The following is a 21,923-nucleotide window of genomic DNA, read 5'->3' on the forward strand; positions in this document are numbered from 1 at the left end:
CATGGGTCCACAAACATCACTATAAACCAAATACAACTTGTGTGAGGCACCAACTCTCCCATGTTACTATTTTCCCTGCCTTGTTCCTGGCCTGTGCAGGACATATGCCTACCCACACTCCCTACCCCACAAATGCACCTTTTCCCTTGGACAATCCCGCCTTTGTTTGCCTTTGCTTGTTGTGAGGTGTTGCCCATGTGGTAGTCCCTATTGAGATATCGAGCTCCACTCGTGATATGCCAGGGTGACCATCGTGCATTTATGTCACCGACTTGTTAGATGCAGATGCGGTTGGTACACTGTCCATGAATAATAGCTAGATGATAGCTATCTTTATGTACTCTAGTTCGTGGCTCAGTTAGTATGTCGCCTTAGTTAGCTGAGTTTGGTTTGAGACCCACATATAGGGTTCACCTATTCTTTTGTACCTAGAGTTCTTTTAGCTTTCACAACTAAGAAGAGGAAAACTATTTTCAACCCCCACCTTAGTGCATATTCCCCCATTGTGTATGTGAGAAAGCTGCAAGTGAGACTCCTTCCTTCTCTCCCACTCTCTTCACATGGTATCAGAGCTCGGTTCATGGTAAGGATCTCAAGAAAGCAAACCAAGTTCACGGTGTCCTAGTGGGAGGATCAATGTTGCTTTCCTTTTTTTTTTCGAGATTGGGAGCAAATCTTTGCAGGTAACATAGCCGGAAAGTGTAAGAGTGCACTATCTCAGATTTTGATTCGAGACCAGTTCAGGGCCCGTTTTGGTGGTGGAATTTTTCCAAAGGCACTTAGAAAAGTGCCCTATTTTTGCTGTGCGACCACTGTTCTACAGGTCGGTGAACAGTTATCGCAAAAATTACATTGTATGCTTGTGCGCAGAGATATTGGGAGTAACAGAAACATTCTTATTGCCTATTGACACATAATCGTCACTAGGAAGTGACTGTGTGGTCAAATACCACTCTCATCAATTTTGCAAATTTGCCCTTATGAGGGAGAAGTTGTGTTTCTTTGCAGTGATAGAATATTTTGCAATGTTCTGTAATGGCATCTGATGCTCTTTCACAGATTGTCACAGAAAAGCTTGACAAGAACAACTTCCAAGCATGGAAGTTTAGAATGACAAATTTCCTTAAGGGAAAAGGCTATTGGGAGTTCATTACTAGAGCTGAACAAGAACTAGTTATTCCTAATGTTCCCAATCAATAGGAGTTGCAGGCATTTAAAGGCTGGCATGAGAGAGCCAAAAAAGTTATGTACTGGCTGTCTATCAGTATTTCAGATTCTATGATTGTGCATATTCAAGATGCAAGCACACCGAAGGAGGTGTGGGATACTTTGATAAAAATGTATAGCACAAATACACAAGCCAAGAAAATGCAGCTCAAGCAGGAGTTGCATAATGTGCAGAGAGAAAATATGAGCATCAATTACTACCACATGAAGGTGAAGAAGATTGCAGATGCACTTGCTTCTATTGGGTCGCCAGTGGAAGATGATGATTTAGTTTCTGTGACCTTGAATGGTCTAGGAAAGGATTATGCACAAATCCATACATCCATTGCCGTCCGTGATAATTTTCTTGATTTTGAGGAGTTGATTGCTCTTCTAATTTTTGAAGAGCAGAGAAATGGTGGTGCATCTTCTTCAGGAGGAACTTCAAAAGAAGCTGTCTTCTACTCAAATGCTAGAACATGTAGAGGCAGAGGTAGAGCTGGCCGATTTGGAGGCCATGGTAGAAATCAAAATATGCAGCAGATTCAAGAAAACCAATCCTATGGAGGAGGATGTGGTAACTTTAGAGACAGGGGGATCCAAAGAGGTCGTGGTGAATGGTAGAGAGACCAAAATGCAAACAACAATGTTGAATGCTACTACTGTGGTAAAATGGGTCATATGGTTAAAGACTGCTATAGAAAGTAGAATGACATCATGACTAGAAAATTCCAGCAAGGCAATTATACATCCTCTAATAGACAGGGTGATGAGAGAAAGGAGCATATGGTTATGGTGCGTTACTATAATATGACATCAATTACATACTAGAAAGCAAACCATATATCATGGAGGCACATACCAATGGCCTGTGTAGTCCTTTAATGCCTCCTTCTGAATTATAGCATCCGTCTAAACTTGAAACCCTAGGGAACTCCATGAAATCCACCCTTATATTAGTATCAACATCCAAGAACCTTGAAGAGTCCAAGCGCTTGCTATCCTTCACAAAGATCTCTACCTCTCCGTCTACCCACATCTCAATATCAAGCATCTGCACTATGACTTCTAGGTCTACATATCTGACCTTACTAACACATGGATCTATCACCAAGAATAGTTCTAGGATGATCACACCATCTAAATATGAGTCGGACTCCTCCTTGTTCTTTTGATCCGCCGTCTTCTTTTTGCAACCTTTGCAAAATGACCCAGCATCCACCCCCATGGGCTCTCTATTCTAGGCATCTTTGGGCCCTTTAGCCAACTTGCCTGCCGACTTGTGCTCTACCTCCCCACCAACTGTGGGGCTCTATAAAGGTGGGCCTTTGGCCCTTCATTCCATGCAAGGACCCAACCCCTCGGTTTTCTCTCCGGGCCCAGTTGGTTGGCTCCAACCCGCGCAACAATCCCTACGTCTAGCCGACCTTGTTGCTGTTCTTCTCGACATGACCCTCAAAAGAGACACAACACACCCATAAACAAGGCCAAAATCACATGCATGCATTGAAAGTATGACATCCCGAAGCATGAGGAAGATAATATAACACATGTAGGATAATACCACTAACCATGTCCATCTACACCTTGTGTGCCATTTGGGAGTGTTGGACTTGAAGTTCTAAAGTTATCATCTAAAGATAGGAGTGTCTTTGTAAGTCTTGGCTTGGAAGTTCTAAAGTGATCGTCTGAAGGTAGGAATGTCCTTTTAAGTCTTGGCTTGCAAGTATCTTTGACGTCATTATTGCCAATGAGGTATTTTTTGGATGCATCTTGGTGTTTGCCCATGTCCTAGAAATTTCCTAGGCAGTGATTTGGGTTCTTTAGAAACAGGCTAGTTTTCGACAGCCAATTGTTTTATCTCTTTTTCCCATGATCAACGCCTTTCGGATTGCTCATTTGTATGATGTTTTTTCTCAAGCATTCGGAGTTGTTCTTTAAAACCACTAGACATAATAGACTGAGCACACAAAAAGGTAGAAAAGTGCACATGGATAAGCAATGCACTACTTAATACAAACAAGACACATGCAGCACAAGCCAATCCACATCACTCACATGCAACACCAAAGAAACCATTGCAAAGATCACAAAACACAATGTAGAGCAAGCCAACAAAACTTGTCCAAACTCAACAAGAAACATAAGAACAAACATAAGCAAGGGTCAAATAATGACATGTAACTTACAAATCTACCATTGATCAAATAATGAAAAGACAAATTCAAGAATCATAAATAATGGGGACACCCATTCAAGAATCATACACACCAGGAACACCCATAGCAAAGAAACTTGCTTGTTAATTCAACATTTGAGTAGGCAAATTACCAAGGCTAGATAAATAGGAATTTAGTGAGCAAGTTTGAGGAAAGAAACAAAGAAAAGAAAGCTTATTAAAGTCTTCGAAGGACTAAATACAATGAGGTGAAGGGGTGGGACGAACCTCTATGTAGGCATCAACACCCATGACGGCCATCTCCTAGCTATCACCTTGCAACAAGCAAGTGCCACAGTCACTCCCGCCAGCCATGACCTTGCTTCGGTAAGCATGGAGGAAGGTCCCCTAGCTTGACCTATGCCTCAGAGATATATTGAAGATCATCAAATTTCTTTTACCAAGGTTGACCTTCAAATCGTGTATCTCATAGAAACTTTGGAGTGCATCCAAGTATTAGTTGAGCTTCTCTGCTAAGGAGGAGAGTATGACCATCTATGTATAGGAGAATTTGGAGCAAGGATCAGGCTGGCCAGTCCTCCCTAGGGGTCTAATGAAAGTCTCAAGCGTGTCTGTATAGAGGCTAAACAAGGTTGGTGATACTGAATAACCTTGTTTGACCCCAATAGAACTCATAATCTCCACTGTCAAACCTGACCAGAGACTCTCTCATAGAGTGTCATGATTGGTCGAAGTGATGTTCTGATCGTAACCCAAGTCCTATAGCCATGCGACGAGTTGAGCCCTTAGCACTATGTCAAAAGCTTTGCAAAATTCACAACAAACAATAAACCATCTATCTATGTTCCTTGGCCTCCTCAATGCCACCTCTATGTGTGAGTATGTGCTCCATGGTCCCCTGATCTCTCTAGAAGCCCACATGAGTCCGACAGCTTTGAGTCCCTGAAGCTCTGTGAAGTGGCTAACCTCAATGTTGCATAGATCTTGGACATGACATTTCCAATCATAATGGTTGAGCAGTTTTTTGGGCTCATGGAATCTCCTACCTTGTTAATGGGAGTGACGGTGTTAAGGGTCCACATGTGAGGGAAACCAAGTTAAACTACTTTGTTGAAGGGCTTTGCTAAGATTAGGGCCAAAGTATTTATTCCATATGAAATGGCCTTAGTACGTATGCCCTCGGGATCTTTTGCTCGACCGTCGTGAAGCTTCAGGGCTGTATGTTTGACACCAATGGCTATGAAAAGTCTACATGATGTGGGTGTGGTGCATGTGAGAGTTTGGGTGCTGGATGGTAAGGAGCATCGTATAGCATGTATGCATAGAAGTTCCAAAGTTTGATGTCCACGAGAGGGGATGGGGATCACGCTCAAGTAACTTCATCTAGAAGTCCTTAGAGTTATTACTAAACAAAATATTTATTAACTTATCAATTTTGACAAACAAAGGCGTGCTTCTTTCGATAGGTGAAGGTACTCATGTACTACCTTTGCCTTGCTCTGAAGATGATGCATAGCCTTGAAATTGCATTGTCAGCATAAATTTTTACACTCATCATCATACCAGCTATTATAGGTATTGAGTCAAGAGGTGATGAGCACATAGGAGTGGTGTTCGGAAAAATGTGTGAGACAACCTCATGGAGAGAGCATGTGATCAAAATGGCTCGATCCTCTAAGAGCAGTATGTGGTCAATGTATGTGAGTAGAGAGGAGAGACGTTTTAGGTTGTGATCAAACAGTATGTCATGATATGATAAGTAGTTTGCTTTGATGGTGTCTTAGTGTGCATCATAAAGCCTTCGGGTAGATATACTAAAAAGCATATATACGTGATTCACTCCTGGAGGCGGTGGTGAGATGGAGGCAAGAGATCCCATGAGATACTCAACTATGTTGGAGCCCACCTCCCCGCCCCCCATGTGGGAAATAAGTGAAACCACCTAAGGAGGGCTAGCATTCTAGGCCATTATCGATGATAAGGTCATCATGTATCCTACCCATGTCGAATAGTGCACACCTTTAAGTTGTGATTGGGACGCTTGTGAGATTTGAGACATAGCCTTGTCTAGATCAACATCTTGTAAAAGGATAGAATCATCACAAAAATCCAAAAGTGATGTGGTGTGTACCTTACCTCGCGGTGACAGCCAATGTCAAACTAGGTAGTGTTGTAATAGATCTCTGTATGTTGACTGGGGGAGTAGTCCAACGAGCGCCATAGTAACCCCTATCGATCGCACTCTAGGTTTGAAGATAGATGAGATGTCATCTAGTGTAATCTGTGCGTCCGTCCTTTGTCGAGTGTGCCACGTCTCGGTCTCGAGGTCTCTTTCTCTCCTACTATTTGTGATCGGGGGGACAGCATGCTCTGGCAAAATCAGGTCCATAATTCTTTCAATCACACCTACTAGAACCTTCTACCACCTAACCTGGTCACACCATGTGATCACACAAGCACACACTGACCTTTGACCCCTTGGTATCATCCCATTACATCAATTTATCCCAACAATTCCCCCCCATAAATTGATGACCTCACCCCAACAATAGTACATAAGAGGCTTCATGGCTTGTTCACATCTAGTAACAACACTCATGACCCCAACCTACGACTCACTCTAGTTATGGCTCTTGGCAGACAACTGGGAGAATGTACAATGACTATGCATGGGGAGTTTCCATTGGTCTGACAAGGTAAAACTCACATACGACTAACAATCAATTAGGGGAGACATCCTAAGGCAGAGAACCCTTACTGACCATACATAAAACAACTTAAAAGATAAATGAGTCATCACCCTTATCAAGATTGATTTGGGTGGTGAAAGTAGTGAGAGCAATTGTCTCCTCAAGTTCTTTTCCTAATTCTTACACAAGATTTGCTAAGAGTCTCTTCTTTGCAAAATGACCAAACTTTCCACAGAAATTGCACTTTCGTGTCCATTTGACAAATATTTTGATGTTCCTATACCTCTTCTGAGCATAGTCTACTTGTTATTCTACACATCAATGTTAAGCACATTAAGAAAGTTTGTGATTCCACCTACATCACACCCTATGTGAGCCCCTGGGCTGATCTATTAGTCGTCCGCTATGCATACCCTCTATTGGTTGATTTCAAACACTTCGCACACTACTTGTATCAGTTAAATGGTCTTGGGATGTCCCCTTCAAGTTTTAATTACAAAATTTTGAAGTGCAAAAAGTTTTCTGAGCAGAGTCTGGCAAGACCTCCATTGACAAGAGCATCAAAGTAATGGCCAGTTTGGCAATTAGATGAGACAGGAATCGTAGGAAATGGTGGGATTGTGTAGTTTTGTTGTATATGAAGGACTGGGAGGAAATTATGAAGAGGAAGAAGGGTTTAAATAGTGGTAATAGGAATTATTGGACGGGCTAGTTTGCTTAGTCTGACTGCCCCTTTCACTTTTTTCCTTCCAATAGCAAAAAATAGAATCAATTGATAGTCGCAGGCCCATAGTTTCAAATCATTTTTGGAACACGAGTAGGAAATTTAGTTTCAAAGAGTTCTCTAATTAGTAAGCAAACAGTAACTATCAGCCAAATTCCCTTAATAGTATAGAGTTAGAAAAATCCATGAGGCCTAATGGGTTGACTGGATTTTTATTCAGGTTTTTGGCGAAGTTATTAACAAGAATCAATGATCATGCTAGCTTAAGTTGAAGCTTAGAAGCAAGCACTCGGGAATGGTCTCGCGGTTGCTGCTGTAAAAGGTCTGTCCAGGCTGTGCATCTAAAAGGATGTAGATGCTCAAATCAAAGGAAACTTAGTAGTGAGATGAAGGATGTTCTAATGGATTATGTTACACCTGTAGAGAGCTATTGCATTTGTACTAAGAGCACCAATAGTGCAAATGATCATTAACAAGAATCAATGATCATTTGGCGAAGTTATTAACAAGAATCAATGATCATGCTAGCTTAAGTTGAAGCTTAGAAGCGAGCACTCGGGAATGGTCTCGCGGTTGCTGCTGTAGAAGGTCTGTCCAGGCTGTGCATCTAAAAGGATGTAGATGCTTAAATCAAAGGAAACTTAGTAGTGAGATGAAGGATGTTCTAATGGATTATGTTACACCTGTAGAGAGCTATCGCATTTGAACTATTGGTCTTGCACACTGTGCTCCTTTCTATTTCTAATCAGATTTTTGTAATGCTGGCCCTTTATGGTAGGGCTGATCACCGTTCAATAAATTCATGCTCAGGGTAGTGTCCTTCATTTTTTTTGCTAAATAAGATTCACACATTTATGGTCAAGCATTGAGCCACATGTAGAAGAGATACATCTCCCAGAAGACATTGTGCAAGTCATAAATTAAGATTTTGTTTGCTTGATTTTTTTCAACCCACTATAATATGAACATCCACAAAATTTAGACTTCTGTGAACATGAGAAACATTGGAATTTCATATTCATGCGACTACAGAATGTCAAAAGCGTACCCTTCTACCTCAGAAGTCACAGCCATGAGGTCCAAAACCATAAATTCCACTAAATGATGGAAATAACATAAACCCAAACTCAATTCATCTTATAAGCTTCCAAGAGTGGGAAGAGGACGTCTCAAACTTGCCGGTAAGAACGTACTTCCATGCATGTTGCCAGCAGGAAAGGGGGTTGTAAAAACTGCTGTACACCTTATCTCAAATTAAACACCTTTGTCAGTATGCAAAAGCTTATTCCGTGCGCAGAACAACATTTCGAATTGTATCATCAGGGGCAATGAAATCTTCAGAATAAAACGTACTTCCATGCATGTTGCCAGCAGGAAAGGGGGTTGTAAAAACTGCTGTACACCTTATCTCAAATTAAACACCTTTGTCAGTATGCAAAAGCTTATTCCGTGCGCAGAACAACATTTCGAATTGTATCATCAGGGGCAATGAAATCTTCAGAATAAAATCATGCTCACTGAAACCTGGCATTCCGTAGAGGAAAATGGTGTTACAATTCAAATTTCCAAAAACAACAAGAGTAAGACCTCATGATGTCAGAAGGCCTTCTAAGTTGGATGGCTTCAACACATTGAAACCATCTCCTGCGGTTGAAACAACCAAACCTGGAATTTGAGCATGCCAGTGCAACTCTTTCAAATCCTTTTGACCCTGCAAGGAAAGAAGCCAGCTTTATTATGAACCATACCCACTGATATTCACTGACACATTTAGGACTGACAAGACAAGAACTGCTCTTAAGATTTGCAAGAACGCTAATGCCAGAGATCATGCACTCTAGAAGTCTCAAAACTGAGTATCAGAGCAGGGGAAGTACCTGGTGTACGAATAAAAGCTGGGGTGGAAGATCCTCTGGTGGGAGCACCTTTTGCTTGACTTGAGCTTGAAACTCCGCCTCCTCTTCTACATCCCGCTCGAGAGATAAATCCCAGACTCTGAAAATGCAAGATGTCTGGTTTCAGATCATGGCATTCCAGATGCCACTAAAATAGTGACATTCCACAAGACAAGAACCCGTAGCAGTGGTCCTGATGCGCATAGATGGGATCTGTGCTGTGGGCAGGCCAGTAATGGCAGGAAAATGAGGAGGTTTTCTTTGTCTTGGTAGCGTGCAAGGTTTGCCTTCACCTTTTCTCCACACCCTTTCGTCATTTTCCTCCCACCTATGCCTTCCCCTTGCCCTTCTTAGAAGGCAAGCCATTATCTTCTGTTCCCATTATTATCCAAATTTGAGCTGTCCTATGTTTTCAAAAGAGACATTTCTCACCAACAAAGAGCATAAGCTCACTTCTGCCCTTGAAAATCTCAGAATCTATCATTCTCAAGGGTGAATGACCTTTAAGAAGGCAAATTATGCAAGCATGAAAGATAAGATTCTCATAATAACGACCATAAATACAAAAACTGCTCCAGGAGAGGGATTGAAGAGAGCCCAATAATGCATGATCCATAAGCAGAAACACCAATTCTACCTTTCCTTTTATCAACCACAACATGACTACATTTAAGTTGCCAAAAAGTTCAGGCTTGCACAAGATGGACATATTGTAACTCTTTGTTTGTTGAGGTGGATCAGTGACGTGACTTTATAAATGAAAAGTTATGCTTCTATTCTACCTCAGAGACTAAATGTAGACCGACGCATACAACAAGTCCCACAGTGCACTCATGACCTGTACAGAAAAGGATTGTGGAGAGAGATATTTTAGGGAGTGCATCATACGTCAGTTGATTGTCGGCAGAAGCAACCCCAATGGTGGAAGCTTCATGAGGACTCCACTCGATTGAAGTAATGGGGGACTTGTGATACTTGAAATGTGCCACAAAGGAATCATCCTGCTACCAAAATCAGTTACAAGGAGTTAGAATCTCCATTTACATCAACATCAGTTTCTTGTTAGAATGAACAGAGAAAGAACTGCATAAGCAGAGTTGAGAAGAGCACATAAGTTCCCATAACTTGTCAGTAACAAGACCAAAATGCATGGTGACACAGCACACACAAGTCCCTACAAAATATAGGCTGGAAGCTTCCCACCCTAATGCAAATTCTTAGGGTGGGTATTGGATGACATTCTATTTCTGTCTCCATTAATTCCCATATACAATTCGCTGTCAGCAGCAGCTAGCTCAGCATATGACCAAAATAAATGCATCCAGACCATGCAGCGTGGCCCTTGAGAACCACTTCTGCCACCTAATAAATTGCAAAAGCGACTTTTCTTTGGAAGCATCAATTTAATCACAGAGCAATATTGCCCTAAAAGCAAAAAACATGTTTTACAAAGATTTGTCATAAGATGGTCATGATTGTGGGCAATCAAGCCAGTGAAACCAAAAAGACCACAGCTAGTGGACATAAGCATGGAAGTACCTTAAAAGCACGAAGGTCCCAAATACGAAAGGTGCCATCATCACTTCCTGATGCTATCATGCAGCTTGCCAACCTAATTCCACCACAAGTTCAGGCTTCATATTCAAGTATAACAGGCAGTATACTGCAATGTAGTCGTCAGCATTGATTCAAATGTAGGAAGCTCACTCTCTTCAATATTGAGTGTGTAAATAAACACAGGGTACCTATTCCATGAAATAACATTGACATCCGAATCATGCGCCTTGATTGAGATCACTGCCTGATCCCGTCGGCGTGCATCCCAGACACCTATGGTCTTGTCCACGGAACATGAAGCAAAAACATCCACTTCGGTTGGACTCCACTGATTTGTCAATCCACCACCAAAATCAAATCTTGTCAAGACATGTCAATAAAAGGGTCAGGCTTATTCCTAAATTAGAAGCTTTAATGCTAACAACATGTAAGCAACCTTTTCTTCACCAAAATTGAAATGTAACACTTATAAATATAGGTGCAGGTCATAAGCAAAAAAGATCGCTACACTTCAAATAACATGCAGCATACTTTTATCACCTCTCCACAGATAGAAGGCATTAAAGAGGCCTTATGATTGGCGGTGTGAGCCTGTTATTGGCATCTGCAGCCCATCGCATGGCTGCGTACATGGCAACCCTGCAGCCTGCAGCCCACAACTGCACATATGGCAGGTCAGCAAGCAGTACGAAGCAGGTATTGGCTATATGGTGGCTTATGTCAGAAAATGCAGGCAGCAGAAGAGCAGAACAGGTCAGCAGATGTCGTTACAGGTTGGCAAAAGCAGGCAGCAGCCCATCAAAGGCTGCCACATGGCTGTATGCCAGGCAGGACCGCAACAGAGGGCAGCAGCAGTACTTGACCGCCACATGGCAGGTCAGGGCAGTCCGGAACAAGGTCGGCCAGTCTCTAGCAGGGCAAGTCAACTGACATCAACACAGACCTATAAAAGTGGAACACTTTCCCTCAGATCCAGCAGCTGCAACTAGCAGTGGTCAGGATACAGAAGCTCCAGCAGTCCCAGCAGTAGCCTCAGCAGTTCCAGTAGCAGCAGGACGAGACCTTGCAGCAACCAGGGAGCCAGTCCCCTCAGTCACAGTCTCCACAGCAGCATCAGTGCCAGACAATTGCAGATCAGTCAGCAGTAATTCTACAGCAGCCATAGCCCCTATCGTATGATGAGATCAGTTCTCTCCTAGCCTCAGCCATGCCCCTCAGAGGTACTCAGATGCATGCCCTTTCAATGAGAGGACAAATAGTTGTACAGCGGGGTATTTCCCAACATAAAAATGAAGTTGGTATGTGATGCCTTCCAAGCATACTCTCTCTCTCTCTCTCTCTCTCTCTCTCTCTCTCTTGGAGAGTTCGTGCCCCAAGAGGCCTATCAGATTGGGTTGACTAGGAGGCAAGGGATTGCTTCTGGCTGATTTGATGATACAGATATTGCTATATGCGGGTAACATAGTCCTTATATCATATTCAGCAGAGGAATTGCAGAGGCATCTGAAGGCCTTAGGTGTTTTGCAGGGAGAGAAACCATCACATCAACTGTGGATTGAGGCAGGGACAGCTGCAGGCATACCCAGAGAGCAGAGAACTTACACACTATGCCAGATCGGGGAAATCAAGACGGAGGAGCATTTTCTATGTGTCTGTCCAGTCTACTATGAGATCCGAGGACGATATCACTACCTCTTTCAGGAGGGACATGGCTTTGGCCCTCTCACACGACTGATACGGCTGATACATTTTCACGATCAGGTCTGTGTTGGGCTCTACCTGCTTGATATGCGCCGACGGAGAGACACACTGATGCAACAGACCAGAGAGCAACAAGGACTGATGCCACAGTGTTGGAAATAGAGGACACCTCACACTCCCGATCTAGCTCATACAAAACTCAGAGAGACGGAGAGAGCGATAGCAAAACTCAGATATATTCCTCCACAATAGTGGGCAGACAAAAGCTCAAGAGATGAGCATATACAACAGCCAACAAATGTTGTCCAAGATGCTGAGCCTACTCCTCTCCCTGTGCGCTTGCCTGTGCGGGGCAGTGACTTTTGTAACACCCCATGCGTCGAATGAGGTGTTCCATCTTCTCCCTAGGAAGCGCCTTCGTGAAGACATCTGAGATGTCGTCGTTGGTCGAACAGTACATCAACTCTATGACTTCTTCGTCGATGAGTCCTCGAACAAATTGATAGTGGAACTCGATGTGCTTTGTTCGTGCGTGAAACACGGGGTTGTTGGCGATCGCTATGCAACTTTGGTTGTCACACATAACCACTGTCGCATCTTCTTGGGCCACATTCATGTCCTCCAAGATCCACCTGAGCCACAATGCTTCACATGCAGCTGTACAAGCAGCCCTGTACTCCATCTCTGTAGATGAAAGGGAGAACTCCATTCTGCTCTAGAAGATTCACCATCACTTCTTGAGCACTAGGCAGAAGCGTATCATTCTGGTTGTTTTTCTCCTCTTCATAGTCTTCAAATCTGATGTCTTTCCACGAACTTTCCATGGTGCTTGATTATGTGTACTTTCCCAATCTCAACACAGCCATACACTCCCGGTAATCAACCTGGATACAGACCGGACCTCTGATACCAATGTAACATGCAACACTAACCTGAATGTGTGATCATAGCAAGACCTTCTTTAAACCTTTAGCGACGAATTAGCATTATGCACCATAGAGAGAGAAACGAGATAAGGGATAGATAGAAAATAGAGTCAACAACCGATTGGGTCCCTGTATCCACTGAGGGCCCCCTCCCCCAAACAAGGAAAAATTTGCTTATATTTGGAGAACTGAGAAACACAAATAATACTCTTTGAGAGAGCACGGAAACGCACTTCTGAAGAGTAAACTGTGCACATGTATTGCAAACCCAAAGACCTAAGAGGCAACGCCAACCAATACCGAGACCTTGATACTGTCCACACTGACAATGTCGGACACTTCTGCAAGGCAAGGAAGAGACTTGTGCTGTCCACCAGGATGCATGGTGATTGCGTGAGTGAGAGATTGAAAAGCTAGGAGTAATAGATTCTTAAGAGCGCTAAGAGATGACTGAAATATAGATGTGTATACACCTTCCGAATAGGCTAAAATGAAGACCAAAGGCTGAGGCTGTTCAACTCCAGAGGTGTTCAAGGCTGCACACAAGAGGCTGGGTGGGGGCTGTTTGGAGTCCAAATGAGGGCCTAGAGGCCCCCTATTTATAGGGCTGGAAGAGTTGAGCCAACCTGCCCAAAAGCCACCTTTTGGCTCACAGCTTTCTGCATCTATGCAGGCTGAGCCATCTCTTTTGGGCCGACCCATTGGTGTGCATCCGGTTAGTGCTCCTTTCACCGCACCACCGAGTATGCCTGGAGCTGGCTTGGGTTTAAATGGTAGGCCACACCCTTGGGAGAGAGGTCAGCCCTCTTCTCAGCCCTCTGGACAGGTGCGGGAGTTGCTTGAGAAGAACTTCATCTCTCATAACACTTCTCCTTTAGCACTCTCCTTTTGCATCTCCAATGCTTCTGGTGAAGAGGAAGGATAAATCGTACCGCATGTGCATTGATTATAGGGATCTAAATAAGGCCACTATCAAGAACAGGTTTCCAATCCCCAGAATAGATGACCTGTTGGATAAACTCAAGAGTGCTCAGTTTTTCACGAAGATAGATTTGAGGTCTCGTTACCATCGAATCAGGATGAAAGAAGGAGATGAGCACAAAACGGCCTTCCGCACAGAATAGGGCTGGTATGAATTCAAGATGATGCCTTTTGGGTTGACTAATGCACCGGCCACCTTTCACGCACTGATGAACAAGATATTGCAGCCACTTCTTTTCAGATGCGTGCTAGTTTTCTTTGATGATATCCTCATTTACAGCAAGGATAGACAAGAGCACATTAAGCATGTGAAGCAAGTGCTGGAAATTTTGAGGATGCATCAGCTTTATGCAAAAGCTAGCAAATGCAATTTTATGGCAAAGGAGGTTGAGTACCTTGGGCATATTGTGAGTAGACATAGCATTTGGGTGCATCCCCCAAAAGTGAAATGCATCAAAGATTGACCACAACCACAAAATCCCACCCTGTTGAGAGGATTTTTAGGTCTTGCTTCCTTCTACAAGCGCTTTATTCGCAAATTTGCCAAGAGGGCAGCTCCTCTCACTGGCCTCTTGAAGAAGGATGCTTTTCAGTGGTCAAAGGAAGCACAACGTTGCTTTGAAGACCTGAAATTTTATCTCGCTCATGCATCTGTCTTGGTATGCCTTGATTTTTTGCGTCCTTTCATTGTGGAGGCAGATGCCAGTGGCAAAGGATTGGGGGCTGTTCTGAGGCGGGAACACGGGGTAATAACCTCGAAAGCAGGAAGTTTGATGCCAAAGAACTCAATTTGCATGTTTATGATGAGGAGATGCTGGCTATCTTGCATGCTTTCAAGAAATGGCACCACTATCTATACGGGAGTAAAATTAAGGCGAAAACAAATCATAGGACACTCGAATTCTTCCTCACCCAACCAAATTTGTCATATAAGCAGCTGGCTGCAGTCCAATCCTATGATTTTGACATTGAGTATAGAAAAGGGAAGGAAAATGTGGTTGCAGATGCCTTGTCCAAGATGTGGGCTTGCAAATTGTCTGCTATCTGTACCATATATCATGTGTGGATCATGGCATTCAGGAAGAGTATATGCAGAATTCTAAGGCAGCTCCCATATTTTCAGATTTGCAGAAGCCTTCTAGTCAGGGTCATTCGGATTTCAAATTGCATGATGAGCTAATGTGGTAAGACGAGATTTATTTAGTGCCAGACTCAAAATACCGCGAGTTGGTTTTGCAAGAAATGCACTCCTCTCCCATGACTAGACATGCGGGTATCACTAAAACATATGAAAGAATCAAGTAGAGCTTTACCTAGGAAGGAATGTGGAGAGATGTGGTTAAATACGTGGCTGAATGCTTGCCATGCTGTCACGAGGGCATGATTTCTAGCACATGCATGTTGGCCTGCATGTGGGCAGGACCCTGGGAAAACAAGGGGCGAGGTCAAGGGTTACTCGATGTGCTAGAACCCCTAGCATTTGTGCCTTGGGGGAAAATGAAAGGTCTAGGGCCAAGAGGGGCCCAAAGAACCTTAGGCTTTTAAGTTGGTCATTGGTGGGCTTTTAAAAAGGCCCCACTAAGGCATGGGCTGCGACGTGGCAAGCCCATGCAGCCCCCTTTTGGAAAGGAAGGCCAAGGAAGGCCTTGGGCAGAAAATTGGACGGGCAAAAGGAGCACGGGGCAGAATCACGAAAATGGAGGTTGACGCCGAAAATGAACATGGGGCTGGAATCCGGAGAAGGGACGGAAGCCTTCATGGAGCCTAGTGCAGCCGTGAGCACGGAAGAGCCTTGAAGGGGGCTGGCAGTATTGTATGGAGCGGTAATGGCAGCTGCTGATGTACGTATGGGGTTATTGAAGGCGGCTGTACGGAGTGGGTAAACAGTACGTACTGTGGGCTGCCCACATTAATGACTGCATGGACTACCGTACATGGTTGTCCGGAGAGCGTAGCTGCAAGGGTACGTACAATTGTACGGCTGGTTGTACGGTGAGTGTACCTGCTGGCTATATGGATGGATTCTGAACAGTTTGTCTGCCAGGCTGGGTATCGAGTGGCTGATGTACGGGCTGCACGTATGTCAATAGAGCATGCTTGTACGGTCATTGTACCGTAGCCAACCGTGGCTGGCTGTACCAAGAGCAGCTAACTGAATTCATAGAGGCCCAAGTTCTGTGGAAGTCCTTCAACTGATGATCCTTTCCCTTTTGCTAAGTTCTAGATGATGTTGGCTGTGTATAAATGCCTTTTCTTTTTGTGTGGAGCAGAGAAGTCGTCAAGCAGGTACTTGAGGCAAATGTGGGGGATTATGTGACCAAGTATTGGTTGTTGGGAATGGTCCTGAGCTGAGTACAAGTGCTCTCAAGAGAATTGCTTGGCAGGGTGATCACAATGTATGCTTGCAGCTATTGTTTGTGCCTCTGAGCGCCGGGGGCAGCTCAGTTATGCTTTCACTTATTGTTTGGGTATTCAGTGAGTTAGTGGACACTTGTTGTCTTGGGGAGCGTGTGGCCTTGTGTGGGCTGCTAGTAAACGCTCTCAGGTTAAATGCAGGCGTTTGCACTGTGAATGGATGCCTATGGTCACATGGGTGTGAGAGCAGAGCCCCGCAGGGCTATTGTAACCGGCCTTTAGAACCCCGAAGGATGGTAAACCACAACTAACTCTGATTACACCATCAAATACAGCCGCTTAGCATCCATTTAAACACACCACATCAGATAGCATAAAAGAAAGTACAAGTGAGGCTAGAATGCCCCTGCTCAATGATCACACGGCGACACCGATTGGCCCCAAACACTTGGCGCCCCTTGCGATATTTCTTTATTCTTCTTTAGTGAAAAGTAACAGCAAAATTACAACCAGGGCTCACCTATCACTGTTCACTGGCCCACACTAGGTACCCACTGCATCAAACTGGCAAATTGTGCATCCCAACTGCTAGAGCAAGGCATAGGCATCCTCTGACCTCAACAACCTAGTATCAACTTGGGTTCACCCTCTGTAACTAGGTGATGGCAACAAACCCAGGGAATCCTGTAGAGAATCTCAAATTGAGAAACTAAAAATAAATCCCACAGTGAAAAAGAAATAGAAACTGGGCTGGAATTTCGGGATTGCGTGCCCACAACGCAAGCTGCAACCAAAAAACCCTGCCCCACACTAGAACAGGTTCTCGTGGTATCCAAAACCCCGCCAATGACCTCAAAACAGAGATTCACAGTAAGAAACCCTATTTCGCAGCAAGAAAACTCAGCCTCGGGCTGTGTGCGAGTACAGAATGCCTGCAACAAGGTCCGTATAGTCTGTTACGACATAGTTCCCGCAGCCTGGACAGATTCCGTACAGCGTGTACAGACTGCCTAACAGTCTGTATAGCCTGTAATTTCCACCGCACAGCAGCAGATCAGTGCCAGGAAGGCCTCCAACGATTTGCAAATGATGCTCCCTGGCTTGGACTGCATGCAACAGGGCTGGAGACCAAAGAAACAGAGAAAAACAGCGACCAGACAGCAACCAGCAGCCCGTAGAAGGTCTGGCGAAGCAAACACGAGAAGAAGGATCCAAAACAGGCTCCAGAACTAGACGCCAGCTGCCCTAATAGGAGGAGGATACTAAAATTGGAGCTGATGGGCTGCATGCATAGTTGCACGAAACGGCCGTTTCGTGGCTGGAAACGGAAACGGCGAAACGGAAACGGCGTTTCTTCAAGAAACGCCGTTTCGTAAAACCTGTTTTTGCCCTAAACCCCAAAAGTCGTGATTTCGCCGCCTGGCTCCATTTTTGCCGCCTCCCGCCGATCGCACTCCTCCTGTGCATCCTTGCTGCTCTCTCCTCCTTCTCTAAGCTCTCTCCATCCCTCCATCCTTTGCTCTTGGACTCTCCATCCCGTTTTCCTCGGACCTCCATCCTTCTCTCTCCATCCTCTTCATCCTTTGCTCCATCTTCTCCATCCTGCAAAAGCTGCAGCTTGGCAGCCTGCTCTCCATCCCTCCATCCTTCTTCTCTCCATCCTCTCTTTAATCTTACCTGTAACCTCTCCATCCTCCTTCACTTCTACCTCTAGGCTCTGATCCTCCAGGCTCCTTCCACCTCTCCATCCTCTTTTACCTCTGAGCTCTCCATCCTCCTTCTACCTCTCCATCCTTTCTCACTTGTGACCTCTCCATCCTCCTCAATGCTGAGAGATGCTTATTGGGTCCATGTCTCCCTCCTAGATAGTTATAAAGGAGGCACTGGCTCCAAGAAGTATGAATGATGCATTGATGCTTGAAGGCTGAAGCTTCAAGTATAGATAATTGTATTATGTATGATTTGCAAATTGCACTCTATTGATAATTATATTATGTATAAAAAATAAAATTTTATACATAAATTGTATCATATTGCCGTTTCTTCCGTTTCCGTTTCGGCGGGGCTCGGAAACTCCGTTTCTTCCGTTTCTTCTATTTCCGTTTCTTCCGTTTCCGTTTCGGCTGGTAACTATGGCTGCATGCCCGACACGTGGCACATTAATGCCCCTAACCCCCTGTACCAAGGAAGCGTTGGTTTCCGAGGGGCAACTTTTAAAGGTCCTAACCCCACTAACCAATGACAAACATTGGTACTGTCTAGGGGCAAACCTTTTAGTCCTTTTTAACCCCTCTTCCAACGTGAAACTTCGGAACCTATCTTGGGGCAAACTTCCTAGCTCCATCACACCCCTCCGCGGGGTCAAAGTGATGCCATGCCTTGATTCTAACAGTTAGGTCTAGCAAGTGTGTCCAGTTAGATGTTAACACTAGGGGCTTTCAGGAGCTCACTACTCCTCTAGGCCAGTCCCCTATGGCCAGATTGGTTACAAACTTAGTCATAGTTTATTTGCTTACAAAATTCACATCCCCGTGACAGCTATTGTGTTGTGATATTGATGCCTATGGAGTGTGGGAAGAGCACCGAATGCGAGTGGGTTTGTACTCATTGTGTATCCTATTTGCTGGCTTTGGCTAGTAACATGCTCCGTGTGGGAATATGCTTTTGGTTTCTCCAGGAGATAGGTCACATGCAGGCAGTGATTGCTAGGCAGACGGCACATCTTTGGTACAATCTCATTGTTGAGTAGGCAGGGGTCGGAAATCCATGCTTGGAATGGGAAGTATCTTTGGAACCCCGAGAGGGATGGTCCAGGTGTGACTGCCATACTGTTTGCTGTATTGTGATGCTAGATCTCTTTTGGGAAACAAGTTATTGTATCAGGATATGTGCGACCCATAGGGTGAGAGACTATTGGTCATGGCAATCTTGGTCAAAGGAGAAAGCTTGTGTATGCTTTCCCTTTCTGCTTTGAGCAGATAGATGGCTAATCGGGCAATGGCAATGGCAACGGCTATGGAGAACTATATGGCCAAGTGTGGTTACTGCTGACAGTTCCAGGGGCTGTGTGCAAGCTTCCTGGACTAGGGACGGAGACAAACTACCAGGAGTGGTGAGAGCAGCGAACAGTAAAGGCTTTGCAGGGTATGTGGATGCCAACTGGGATGTGGAATGCCCCAGTTGTAAGAAGGGATGTATCCTTTATGTAGCCTGGAATTCTGGGTCTCTCACTTAATTAAAGAAATACCGAAAGGAGCGCCAAGGTTTGGGGCCAATCTATGTCTTTGCTTTTGAGAAGGGGCACTCTACCTCCCAATACTTTTGCTGAATTGTTTATGTAACAGCGTTGATTGGTTACTGGTTAGTTTACTGTCCTTCAAATTACCTGCAGGTCTCTTGCAGCCATTACCCATTCCAGAGGGAAAATGGACGCACATAGCAATGGATTTCATCACAGCATTTCCTTCTACAGAGAAGGGATGGGATTTTGCTATGGTAGATAGGATGACAAAACAGGCCCGATTTAAACCCACTAAGACCTGGTATTCAGCATCACAGGTTGCTTGGCAATTCATTGAGCATGTCTTTAAGCATCATGGTTTCCCTCAGGAAATTGTCAGTGACAGAGATGCAAAATTTATGGGTCACTTTTGACAGGAGATATTTACAGCAGTGGGTACTTTACTCACACCTAGCACTGCTTACCATCCTGAGACTGATGGACAGTCAGAAAGGATGAACAAATGGGTGGAGGAAAATTTGAGGTGGAGGGAAATTTGAGGCACTTTGTCATGATACTCAAAAGTCTTGGGATAAATGGTTGGCACTTGCTGAATCTTGCTGAATGGTACCAAGCATCTCTCCATTGGCATGAGCCCGTTTGAGGCAATGTACGGATGCAAGGTCGGGATGCCTTCTTCAATTACTGGCATGGCTGTGAAAAATCAGCTAGCACGGAATGACTTGGAAAGGATGGATGCCCTTCTGCAATTGGCAAAAAAGAATATGCAGGATGCCCAAGCCAAGCAGAAGAAATATGCGGATGAACGCAGGAGATGCAGCAGGCAAGGCTTCCCTTCGGCCTACATCCAGGAGGTGGAGGATGATCTAGTACTGCCACGCAGATAGTAGGAGAGCTTTGGTAAGATTAGAGGACTGTAGCTTGGTGGGGCTCCATCTGCTTTGTATTGTGTCCGGTTAATAGATATTGCTCATCATGATTGGGCTTTTGTTGTCACATGCAAGAATAATCATTCGGTTCATGATTCATGCATAATGGAGGTTGCTTTGATTCTTGCAGCTTGCAATGAGGAACCATCGTGTCACAAAGATGCCTTTGACAATAAGGATTGGATGGCAGCTATGCAATCAGAATTAGATTCAATTCATTGCAATGACACTTGGGAGGTGTGTGATTTGCCTTCAGGCAAAGTGTGCTATAGGGAGTCGTGTGATTTTCCTAAAGACAAGCATGCTATAGGCACCAAGTGGGTGAAACCTTTCTCTAACTAAACATAGCTTCAAATTCACAGAAAATCTAAGCACAATAAGGGCTGCCCTCTTATAGGGCTGCCCTGTGGTCCTCGAAGGATTTATTGCAATAGAAAACTCTTTTACAACTGGCTCACGGAGGAGCATGAAGCTGATACAGCTTGGATTCTCATCCCTGCAAAGATAGGATTGCTCTCTAATTTACATGCAGCCAAAAAGCTAAGCTTTCCCAAAAAGTTGGGGAGTGCTTTTAGCAAAATAGGCCAATTACTCATCAAAAGCAATAGCTTTTCTTCTCCAAAAAGGCGATTTCCTAGCCCATAGTGCCATCTTTTAGGTTACTTGCCATGTGCTTTCTCCCCAAAGTTGGGCACTCCATATCTGCTTTTCTCCCGTGGGACCTACTTTTTGTGCTTTTCCCCTTAAACTTGGGTCTTTTTTGCACTCTCCAAGATCCTACAAAATCAAAAAACAAATATCCAACACTTCAAGTTAGCTAATGCATGCATTCTAGTTCTTGGACTAATCCTAGTCACTAGAGAGCATCCCCATGATGCACATTAACCAATGCCAAAGAAAGGAAAATGGAACTTCTTCTGGTTGAACAAAGTCAACTCTCTTTGACCGGAGTCAAAAATAAAATCTCTCTCTTTATTTCTTGGAAGTACAATTTCATGACAGGTGGGTATACAAACTCAAAAGAACCGCTGATGATAGTGTTGATCACCACACAGCACGACTTGTTGCAAAATGCTCACAAGCAAGGCATTTATTTTGAGAAGACATTTGCACCAGATTCACGCATTACTTGTCATCATCATTGTCAAGTGCATAAACTAGACATCAAGACTGCATTTCATGGAGACTACAATGAGGAGGTGTATGTGAGCCTCCTCATATTGAGGTTAAAGGATCTATATGCCACGCACATAAGTTTTTCCACCCAAATCGTTCTCTCTCTCTTTCTCTCTCTCTCTCTCTCTCTCTCTCTCTCTCTCTAACACACACACAATAAACTCATGCTGCTCAACCTTCAATGTAGCATTCCATGGGAGCACATGCCCAATCCAAGCTGCAAGAAGAGGGAAAATGGAAGTTTCTGATGGGAGGGAAGCCATGGATGCCAGTAAAGGCGAAGGGATTCCTAGAACCTTCCCTTCGATCGTGCCACTTCTTCAATTATTTTAAACCAGCTTTGTGAATGTGACACTATAAAGA

At 44.2% G+C, this 21,923-nt stretch overlaps 1 pseudogene; it reads right to left on the reverse strand.

The window, feature by feature from the left end:
• Positions 1-7,740: 7,740 nt before the first annotated feature.
• The window catches only part of LOC147894513 (protein HEAT STRESS TOLERANT DWD 1-like), a 25,723-nt pseudogene continuing 11,540 nt past the window's right edge, over positions 7,741-21,923 (reverse strand).

Source organism: Dipteris shenzhenensis, chromosome 14 (assembly GCF_047967505.1).
Source record: "Dipteris shenzhenensis isolate YYH24624 ecotype China chromosome 14, Dip_SZ_1.0, whole genome shotgun sequence".
Lineage (NCBI taxonomy): Eukaryota > Viridiplantae > Streptophyta > Polypodiopsida > Gleicheniales > Dipteridaceae > Dipteris > Dipteris shenzhenensis.